This window comes from Pelobates fuscus, chromosome 8 (assembly GCF_036172605.1).
Source record: "Pelobates fuscus isolate aPelFus1 chromosome 8, aPelFus1.pri, whole genome shotgun sequence".
Classification (NCBI taxonomy): domain Eukaryota; kingdom Metazoa; phylum Chordata; class Amphibia; order Anura; family Pelobatidae; genus Pelobates; species Pelobates fuscus.
The window spans coordinates 127,325,211-127,337,784 of NC_086324.1; positions in this window are offsets into that span (position 1 = coordinate 127,325,211).

Here is a 12,574-nt window from a genome sequence, read left to right on the forward strand (position 1 = left end):
CCACGCCACCCTCACCCAACCCTCCCCCCCACCCGCGCCACCCCCACCGAACACTTCCCCCGTCCCGCCTTCTAAATACACACACACACACACATTCACTGACAAATACGCATACACTAGGTAACAGAAACACACACACTAACAGACACACTCACTAGCAGACACACACACAGTCTAACAGACACACACACAGTCTAACAGACACACACTTACAGACACACACACTGACATACACACACACTAACACACACACACACTAACACACACACACAGACCCACACACATACAGACATACACACACACACACTAACAGACATACACAGACATACAAACACACTCAATCACTCACATATTTAATACATTTAATTTTTTTTAAAATTTAACCCCCCCAGCCTCCTTACCTTTGGGAAAGCTGGGGGGGGGGATATCTGTCTCCCTGGTGGTCCAGTGGCTGCTGGGCAGTGCGGGTAGGTGGGCGAGGGAGCACTTCCTCTGAGCGGTCTGCTCAGCTCCCTCGCGCGCCGCAGAGTGATGCTGGGAGGCGGAGCCGGAATATGACGTCATATTCCGGCTCCCAGCCTCACTCTGCGGCGCGCGAGGGAGCTGAGCAGACCGCTCAGAGGAAGTGCTCCCTCGCCGGCCGCCCACCTACCCGCACTTCCCAGCAGCCCGCCGGCCGCCCAGCATGCCTTGTTAGCCGCAAGGCTAACAAGGCATTTGCCCTGGGCATTTGGGGGCGGCTTTTTTTGCCGCCCCCTGAAAAATGCCGCCCAAGGCAAATGCCTTGTTTGCCTTGCGGCTAATACACCCCTGACCACACCCACAATATTAACATTGTGAATTACTACAAGCACAAATATTTTACATTTGATTTTAAAGAAATATTGCACATTTTTTGTCTTAAATGCACAGCGCACCCTTTTTTCTATATTGTCGTTCTTGAGTGTTTTATGGGCACTTTACAAGGGAGCTGCTTTTAAAGTTTTTAAGTATTAGCATTTACAAATTGTAGACGTGTATTGAGCGCCTTCTGTTACTTGTTCTTTTTTTGGTGTATAATTCAATATATAGACTTGACAGGGATCCCTGACGTTTTTTCTTAGCCTGGGCTTCTAAGCTGATTAAGTGTCCCCTTATAACACTTTTAAATGCGCACCATTTTATAACAGAGGACACTTCATTATTATCATTATCCAACCAGTACATATCTATCGCCTTTGCAATCTGTTCCCTATTAGTTTTAGAAATTAATAACTTATCATTTAATTTCCAATCCATCATGCCTATTCCGTTTCTCTACGATCCATATTACTGAAGAGCAAACTCCTGGCAACTTGTCTCCTAAGGTGCTTTGTATTGTTTTACATTGAAAAGTTGTTCTTAAAGTAGTCCATCTAAAAAAGTCCTTATATGATGTTGTTGCACGTTAGGACATGGTGAAAGAACATGAAAATGTATCAAATATATGGTACAAAAATATACATAATCTATAATAATTGCATATGTCGATCAACAAAATATACCATCACTTGATAAAGGGGGGTGTAGTCTATGAAAGTTGATAAGCTCAATTGTTATAATTTTTACTATCAAGTGATAATGAATTGTAATGTTTTAAAAATATATTTTAAGAATATAAATATATTCATAGTTAAAAACAAGAATCCACATATGGGTATATTTAACAGAAGTTGGTGGGGAAGGTGTCAAAGGAAATGTCAGCGTTCAAAATCATTATTCAGGCCATGAGGTAACATTGTATTCAAGTTAAATATCCACCTCATTTCTGATTGGTCTATTCTTTTTTTTTTTTTAATTCTTTATTTTTGCAGTGCATATATTAATCACAGGCATACATATGGTACCCCAACGGCATTCCATATGCAGGTTTCAAGACATTAGTTACAGTGGGGGGGTAGATAGACAATGCACTTTTTTGTATGTATACATATGGTTTATCATCGGGTTGAACATAAACATGGCTTATAGATAACTTGCACATTTTTGTAATGTGACATGCTAACGTAAGGATGCATATAACTTCAAAAATCATAGATGAGCACACTGTTGCTTGAAATATGCAGGTCTCTTGTTATACATAGGAGGAAAAAATATGAATAAAAAGATAAATAGCACATGGGGTTAGAGCACTTTAAACAAACAGAATGCATAACATAAAGAGAACAATAGCAGTGCTGAAACTCCCGTGTATAACAGCCTCTTTTTATTTATGTTGCAACTATATGTTATTTAGTAGGTTAAACAGGTAGAAACGGTTTAGTTAACGTTATTAGGAGTAGTTGAGTCTTAAGTAGCATATATGATGAACATTATTCTACCCTTGAGATGCATAAGACACTCTGCCTAAACAACAAGTGAGGTTAAGGCATATTGGGGAAGCCTAGAGTCGATTGTTATAGCAGGCTAGTGCAGGAAGATTATTTAATTACTGAGTATTTCAATGCAAGCTAACCTGTTATTCTTTAAAACGAAAGTAAACAAGCTGATGTCTAATAGCTAGTATCTATGAGTGTGTACCACTGAAGCCCCTCTGCCCCACATTGCTATTAGGAAAACATGCGAGGGCAAATATGTGGTTTAGGTGATGTCAGGGCTCATGCCAAAAATAAATGCTTTTTTGCGATCCGAAAGTACATGAGATAGTCCCTGTGGGTCTTGGGCCGCCTCCTCTGGGGCTTGGGTATCAATTGATTTCAGGTAGTCCCTTGGGGTAACAGGCAGTCGGCGGCTGGTATGTAGGCTGTTTCTTTTGCTGAGGCTCTTCACCCTTTGCTGAGGCTCAGTGTTTCTGTTTCCCGGGTCTCAGATCTAAGCTGAGCCGCTTTGTCGTCCGGTTGTGGTCGGCTCCTGTCACCCATCGCTAATATGTTGCTTCATGGTGTGTAATCTGGGCGTTACCCCACCGCTGGTCCTCTTTAGCTCTGTTTTGTCAGCAAAGAGAGTCTCGGGGGAGGTGAAGTGTCCAGGTGTAGGGCTGTGTTGTGAGGTATTACCTCTGAGGGCTCCGTGCCCAGGAAGGCAGATGTGGGTGCCCACTCCGGTCTGTGAGTCCATGGGCAGGTGCATCCATGGGGTTCTGTCCAAGACATTAAGTTGATGCAGGCTTAGGTGGCCTTATCTGCGTTGGTCGTTTGCCGCCATTTTGTTGCTCAGGCGTGATGTGCACCGTGCGGTGTTAGTCTGGTTTGGGGGCCGATGGTAGGCGGTGATTCTCCCCAGTGTGGACCGGGATAACCCCCCCGGCCCAGAGGGGGGGAACGGGGCCCGGGAGGCACGTCTCTAGGTTGCCACACAGCCGGGCTCTCGAACAGGACAGCGGCCGTCTGTCCTGCTCTTCGCCCACGCAGGCCCCGAAGTCTCGTGTCGCCCCTTAGGGCTCCAAAAACTCCCGATCTCGGGGACTGTAGTGCCGCCGGCAGCCCCCCGGACACTTGAGGCTTCTCCTGGGCTCCAGTGCAGGCATTAAGCTTCAATAAGGCGCCCAAGAAGAGCAAGATTTGCCAGAGCCTCTCAAGCCTGCGACCGGACAGCATGGCGGTCAGGCCCCGCCCCCCGGTCTATTCTTTTTATTATATCCTCCCTCCACCAATTTGGCGTTATTTTTTGAACACCCATAAATTGAAGATTGATAGGGTTTTTGTCATGTTTTTTCATAAAATGTGATGAAAGGCTGTGCTTATCAAAACCATTCTTTATGTTCCTGGATTCGTATATGCAGTGGACGGATAGTTCGACCAACAAAAAAAGAGACCACATGGACATATGATGACATATATGACTATTTCTGAATGGTAGGTAATGAGTTCTTTTTTTTATATATAATTTTGCATGGGGTCCTGCATATAAGGCCAGTTGTGGCTGCCATTAAACAGATTTGTTTTACCCTTCATGAAGTCTAGGCTCATGTTTGGGGGATTGGAGAGCCATATTCACTCTGGGGATTGCTATAATCACTATAATGCCTTGGCTTACAACGATTGTTCCAGAAAGAAAACCAGCCTGCTTTTCTTTCTGGACTAGGATAGGTCTACCCACTGGAAGCTGGATCCTGGTCTTGGGTCCAGGGTGGGAAGATATAAAAATGAGAAAAACACAAAAATAGTGCACACCACAAAAGTAGGGAAATACAATAATATGAAACCTACTTACATGAGAGAGCAAACAATGGTTTGTTCTATCCTGAAGGCATAGAGGGTATTTATCTCCATGGTGGGTGAAGTGGAAATCAATCAATACATTTATTATTTTGTGTATCTGCCCCTGGCCAAATTAAAGAAACAGTGCGTGCACGCTCTCTGAAGTAATTCCCACCAGACACAAGTTTCAGGTTAATGAAAAACTTGAGGAATGTTTATTAGAGGGGGTGGCATGCCCCTTATAAAGCAAAATTACATAAGCATTGTCAGAGATAACATTGATTTATACATCAATAATTGGTTAGGGGTTAAGTGGTTGATTCATTGCTCGTCCTACCGGGTGTGATGTCACTGGCATCTTGCGGGTCTCCCCCAAATTCCAGCGCCATCTTGTTAGTGAAGTTGTTATTCGATGACTAAGGGAAAACTCCCTGGCCCTAGCGGCCATTTTAGGCAAATCACAAAGTATAATAAATGCTGATCAAAAACTAAATAAAGTAAATAGACATTTTACTGATTTAAAAATTAAGATTATATTTCATGTCCACAACAGTGGGGATATTTCCATATTGGGGATAAATATCACCTATGCCTTCAAGATTGAGCAAACTATTATTTGCTCTCTCTCTCATGTAAGTGGGTTTCATATTATATATCATATTATATATATATATTTTATTTCCCTACTTTTATGACTTTTATGGTGTGCACTATTTTCGTCTTAATTTTTTTTTTTAGGATTTGATGCATGATAGTATTGGCAATATACTTATTTTTACTTGTAGTTATGCATTGAATTTTCAATTGCCACAAATATGCACTACGGTGCAATACAAAATCTATTGCAAGTTGATTTTACTTTAAATAAAACCGATCATTTTAATGCAATAAAAAAAAATGAATTTATGAATAAAATTTGGTTCATCCAAACAAATCACAAAACTTGAAAGAACAGATTCAAACTGACTTTTTTCTGCATGCAAATCTCTATTGTTTTTGACATTATACTTTCTTGCTGTTTAGCTTTAAGAAACACAAAATTCAACATACTGAGTTTGTAAGGTAATCAATCGATTCTATCTAAGACACAATTAAATATTGTTTAGAGTCTGAGTTGAAATATTATTTTCAGCATCAGGGACTTTGGTTAGAAAGGAAATATCAACTTACAGCAGACCTGCAGTAAATTATTAACTGGTACAACAATGGAAAACTAAAGAACAGCATGCCTCCTATTGTTGCTAATTTGCTCCTGCGAATTATGCTGTTTCTGGTGCTAATATCACTCAGTGGGGAGTGACTGCCTCTCCTTTTCTATTTCCTTTGGTTTATTTTTCTGTATTGCAAATCGGGATAACTGAACAATTGGCACAGCATGTGTGTTCACAGACCAGTAAAAGGATGTCCAGTTTCTCAGAACAAGATATTAACGTTCTGCTGCAAAAGGTCACCACATTTGATCAAAATTATTGTATAGTATAGAATGTCCCTTTAAAGGGTACAAAGGCTCCAACGTGATCTTTTAGTCTCTGCAGATATCTAAAGGTTAGAGTACAAGGGTTTTGCATTTATTCCAATCAACTAGAGTAATATATAGTTGTAAAAGTCTTGAACACCACAATTAAAATAGATTTACAAATCCAAAATTGTTTCTTTATGATCAGTTTTTATTTTAAAATTTCTGTTTGAGGATTCTGAGATCATTTGTATTTAACTTTGTAATTTATTATTATCACTCACTCAGTTTTATGTAACATCTTGTAGGGCATTAAATATTACATGCTATTTTTCAACTGACAATGTAGTTTTTTGTTATTTTTCTCAACTCTACATGAACTTGGATTTAGCCTTGTGAATCTCGGTAACCTGGAGGTAATAATACCATGTCAGATGACACTGTACAGGTTTATCTCACAAAGGACTTGTATCACATGGTTGTTTTATTGGTCATTAGGATTTAAGCACTTCTTGTGAAAAATGCAATTAATAATTAAGGGAAAGTCTTTTGTTCAGTGATTTTCTGGCAACTTTTACTCCATGGTGTATATATGGGAAGCTTTCCTTTAGATTAGAGGAATCGCACTACATCCCACACAGTACCTGGAATACCTTTGAAATGAAAGTGTAGATTGGCTGTAGTTTTGACCCTCATAGTGGCACATTCCAAGATCTGATATGGGGGCAATTAAGGCAATTAATGGAACCTAGGTTGAAAATTAGAAGGAAGCTTGATAAGCTTTGTGTGGGTGGCAAAAAGTAGAAGTAATGTACAATTGTTGTTGATCTTGAGAAGATTAGGGTTGATCATTGAGCTAATAAGGCCCCATTGTTAATCAGTTAGGAAATGTAAAACTGCCACATAGTAAAGGGAAGCTGAATACAAGCTAACAAGAAGGGTATTTAGTAACTTTAATCTCTAAATAAGAAATGAAATATTTATTCCTGGACAAATTGGTCCTCTGTGGGCTGTGAGATACTATGGGCATGTAAATTGACAAATTTTGTGTTGTGGAATCATTAAGTGGACTTATTATTGTGCTGTACTTTCAGGTGACACTTGTATGTTTGTGTAATTATACGATACCTGTTCCTTCTCATACTTGTGTGTAAGGGCTCTACTAATAACACAAATAGTAAAGACATAAAAGAGCAGCCCTGTAATTTCTGTTGGAGATGGGGAAGTATTCAGATCGAAAACTTGTTGGTGTATTCTAGACGAAGGGTTGGGAACATAATATTGAAATAGTCCTTAGATATAATGGAGGGAAAACAGATTTCTGAAATGTTTCTTTCATGTATCATCTAGTGCCATAAAAATGTTCAGACGTTTGTAAAAAATGCAATAGGTTAATCATAATTAATCAGCTTGTCTGAAGAATGACAGCCTTTGATAACCCACCTGACTAAAAATGGCAGTAGTGCATTCAATTCAGAAGGTATATGGAATAAATGTTAGACCAGTTCAAAGAATCTAGAGTCAAAGAAAAGTGATCTCACCTATGACACAGAAATTGCTTCCTTTAAATAAAAAAAAATATTTGGGAAATATTCGGCCTTAACCCCTTAAGGACACATGACATGTGTGACATGTCATGATTCCCTTTTATTCCAGAAGTTTGGTCCTTAAGGGGTTAAAGCAACACTGCAAGGGTCATAACCATTACAGCACACTGTAGTGGTTTTGGTGTCATAATTGGGGATTATTCTAGTCTTAGTGAATGAATAATCTAAATTGTATTAAAGACAGGAGGCAAATATTTGCTTTACCCTCTATAATAAAACCTCCAGCAGCAAAGAAATAGTTCGAAATTCGAAAAGAAACAGCCAGTCAACACAAAGACAGGTATAAAATACTCTCATTAATCCCCCTCCTCCTCCTCCCCTACAGTGTTAAATGTAGATTGCAATCTTATTAAAATTTTTTAACATATCCCTGTATAATTGTTTTATATAATTGTATTCTGTTATTTATATTCCTTTGTATTACCCACACTATCCAATATATTCCTCTCTTTTTGTATTATTATGTTAATAGATTGCTATAGATATATATACTTTTGTACTTTAATTGTATTTTATATTTCCTGTTGGGTTTTACATACATATTTAACATTATTTATATTTCATACTTTTTTTTTATATACCGTATATACTCGAGTATAAGCCGAGTTTTTCAGCCCATTTTTTGGGCTGAAAAACCCCAACTCGGCTTATACTCGAGTCAGAGTCTGTATTATGGCAATTTGCATTGCCATAATACAGACTGGGGGGAGAGGGGTGCTGGCAGAGCTGTACTTACCTCTCCTGCAGCTCCTGTCAGCTCTCTCCTCCTCCGCGCCGTCCGTTCAGCACCTCGGTCAGCTCCCAGTGTAAGTCTCGCGAGAGCCGCGGCTCTCGCGAGACTTACACTGGGAGCTGACAGAGGGAGCTGCACAGACTGCGCGGAGGAGGAGAGAGCTGACAGGAGCTGCAGGAAAGGTAAGTACAGCTCTGCCAGCCCCCCTCTCCCCTCACTGAACTGCCACTGGACCACCAGGGAAGGAGCCCCCCTCCCTGCTATGTATCAAGCAGGGAGGGGGGACGAAAAAAAAATATAATAAAAAAATAAGAAATAATAATAAAAAATTAATAATAACAAAAAAAAGAGGTATAAGGACAACTATGGGAGGGAGGGGGGTATAAGGACCACTATGGGAGGGAGGGGGGGGGTATATGGACCACTATGGGAGGGATGGGGGGGGATATGGACCACTATGGGAGGGATGGGGGGGGATAAGGACCACTATGAGAGGGAGGGGGTGGGATAAGGACCACTAGGGGAGGGGAGGGTAAGGACCACTAGGGGAGGGGTGAGTCAGGACCACTGGGGGGGGGGGGTGAAGGAACACGGGGGTGGGGAGGTAAGGACCACTGAGGGAGGAGGAGGGGAAGTCAGGACATATGGGGGGGGAGGGGGCGGCAAAATGTTTTTTGCCTACGGCGGCAAATATCCTTGCACCGGCCCTGCACACACTGCATTCACACACTGCATTCATACACACACACACTGCATTCATGCACACACACACTGCATTCATGCACACACACTGCACTCATACACACACTGCACTCATACACACACGCTGCACTCATACACACACGCTGCACTCATACACACACACATACGCACACACTGCATTCATTATACACACACTGTAAATAAATATTCAATTAATATATTTTTTTTAGGATCTAATTTTATTTAGAAATTTACCAGTAGCTGCTGCATTTCCCACCCTAGTCTTATACTCGAGTCAATAAGTTTTCCCAGTTTTTTGGGATAAAATTAGGGGCCTCGGCTTATATTCGGGTCGGCTTATACTCGAGTATATACGGTAATTAATATTACACACTCTTACACACCCCCTGCTTCCCTTTTTCTCCCCTTCATTCTGTATTTTCTCTACTATATTTATTTTCTCATACATGCATACATATATATATATATATATATATATCTACACACACACATATATATATATACACACATATATATATATATATATATATATATATCTACATCTCCCAAGATCCTCTCCCCTTTTCTCCTATTCTTACCCCCTCATTCTACTACATTTCCCAAATTCCTATCATCTCCCAAGATCCTCTTTTTCATTTTCTTACTCTTATTTTTTCTATTTACTATATTGCCCATCATCCCTTTCTTTATCTGGGCCCATCCGCCATCTTGGAAAAGCACAGTTTTATTTTTCACTTTTCTATGTATTTATTCTCCCTCTCCTTTATTTTTGTTTTTTTATACTACTCTGTCTTCCTCACCTCCCCCTGCCATCTCTGTTCCTCTTTTTTTAATTTTGCATCTCTCTGCAGCCCGCGTCAATTAATGTGGTGCAGGCCATGACGCCATCTTGGTGCACCGAATTGGTGCCTTGTAGTTTTCTATATAATTATTATTAGTATTTATAAAGCGCCAACAAGGTAGCAATGTACAATGGGTGGACTAACAGATACATGTTTGTAACCAGACAAATTGGACGCACAGGAACAGAGGGATTGAGGGCCCTGCTCAATGAGCTTACATGCTAGAAGGAGTGGGCTATAGTGGCACAAAAGGTAAAGGTAGGCTAGAAAAGTAGGTTGCCAAGATAGTATTCATTGAGGGCTAATTGTTGTTTTGATTACAGTTGTAGGAGAGGAATCAGCGTGCGGGAGGGAAAGCTGTTCACAGTTTAATTGATATGCTTCCCTAAAGAAGTAAGTTTTCAAAGATTTTTTGAAGGAGTGGAAATTTGGTTAAAGTCTAACACCCTTAGAGAAGTCTTTAAGGCAAGCATCAGGGGTAGGAGTACGAACAAAGGTAATAATGCTCATTTTAACTCCTAACCACCTCCCACTGCTGCCCCACACCTCACACTACCTACAACATTATTTTCAGCCAGGTTTAATATCGCTTTTTTAGCAAACTATTCAGGCTTTGCAGAGCAGCAGCCATATTGGTACTCCCTTAACCTCCCTGGCGGTATGATTATGTCAGGAATTTTGTACCAAAAGTGGTACCATTTTTTTGCATTTGAATTACCCGCCCAGTTCCGCCCCCATGAGCCTCTGCGGCTCACAGAGACGGAACCAGGAAGTCAGATGGAGGCAATCACAGCGCGGGGACATCGCTGGATCGCAAGGAGAAGTTAACCCCTTCAGGACGGAGTCAATAGTGCACGTTCTGATCAAAACAAAACAAAAACTGGAATTTGCGCTATATGTCTGTTCACCCGTAGTTCCCCTCTTTCAAATTATATGCACCCACACTTATTATATATCATTTTGTTCAGGAGAAACAGGGCTTTAATCTATCATTAACTATTCATATATGGAACATCATTTATTATGAATAAAAGTAAAAAAAATGTGAGAAAATAAGATTTTTTTTTAAATTTGCATTTCTGTCTGACATTTTAACTGTGAATGTCATAATACTGCTAGGTTTTACTGCAAAAAAATGCACATATTTGTAATCAGCGATGTCTCACGAGTACAACAGTACCCCCCATTAACAGGTTTTATGTTGTTTTGGAAAGTTACAGGGTCAAATATAGAACATTCCATTTTCAAATTGAAATTTGAAAAGTGAAAAAAATGAAATGCAAGCCTTATATGTGACTCTCTAACTTTCCAAAACACCATAAAACCTGTACATGGGGGGTACTGTTATTCTTGGGAGACTTCACTAAACACAAATATTAGTGTTTTAAAACAGTAAAACATATTACAACAATAATATAGACCATAAAAGTGCAGTTCGCTTGTAAAAAATGCAAAAAACGTAACTTTTACTTAAAATATAATCGTTGTAATACAATTTACCAGTTTGAAACACGAATATTTGAGTTCAGCGAAGTCTCCCGAGTAAAACAGTACCCCCTATGTACAGGTTTTATGGTGTCTTGGAGAGTTACAGGGTCAAATATAGTGCTTGCAAATTAAATTCTCTGCACTTTCTCCCTGTGTTGTCAGGCATGTCAATCAAATTTTAATTAATCAAATCACATAATTACGTTAAAAGATTATTTAAATATACATGTAGAATTTTAATATATATGCATTTATAGGTATTTAAATTCTACGTGTATACTAATGTAATCTTTTATGCAATTACATGTATTTATCTATATATATATATTTGCGGTTATTTGTATTTTATATATATATATATATATATATATAGATATATATAGAATGTCATTCTAAGTGTATTTTGTTACCGATATATATATATATATATATATATTAATAACAAAATACAGTTAGAATGAAATTACATATGCATATATAATTTATATAAAATTTTGTTTCAATATTTTATTTATTTATTTTATTATTTTATTAATTTATTATTTGAATTATACGTATTTATATATAATATATATATGTACATCTATTATAGATATAATATATATACATATTATATATATGTAACGTCATTCTAAGTGTATTTTAATATTAATATATACTTATATTAATATTAAAATACACTTTGTATGACGTTACATATATATAATATGTATATATATATTATATATATAATATATATACATATTATATATATATATAAAAATATATTTAATTTATTTTTACACTTGTCTTTTATTTTTTTTTTATACTTCCCACCAGCAGGGGGACTGTCTGATATTTCAAACAGTCCCCCTGCTGGCAGATCCACAGCCAGCTATAGAGGGCCATGTGATCGCTCTTTGAGAGCGATCACATGGCCCCCGGGGGCCTGATTTGCCGTGGGAGGGCTGCCTGGGCTGTGAGGCAGTCCTCCCGAAGCGGATCGCGGCGGAGGTAAGTACATCTTACCAGCTCCAGCTCTGTTATCTACCCCGAGCGTGACTCGGGGTTACCGCTTCTGGCAGCGAAAATTAACCCCGAGTCACGCTCGGGAATACCGCCAGGGAGGTTAAGGAGACCATCCCCTATTTTTATCTTTTCCTTCAATTCTGTTAATTGTTTAGTTTTGTTTCTTTTTAATATTTTCCTATTACTATCATTCAGGTACACTATCCTTTTATATTGTTTTTATGTATTCAAGAGTTAATTAAACTTACATGTCACATGACTGACACCACCCAACAGTTTTTTTTTTAACTGTATGCTAAACCAGAGTGGTTCAAATCTCTGTAAACACTTTGAAAAAGTCTACTGCCAGGCAAAATGCGTTAGTGTATCTTATTTATATGTTTTATTTCTAATAAAAGTTGTTACTTTATACTTGGAACCTCCAGGTGGTTTTTAGAAGATTTTAACTCAGAAGATGCTTCTTCTACTTCCTTGATGGGGGACATGCCACCTATGCCAGAAGGATTGAGCAAAGCCAATCTTTGCTCCCTCTTTATGAGTACCTCTCCTTTTACTTTTCT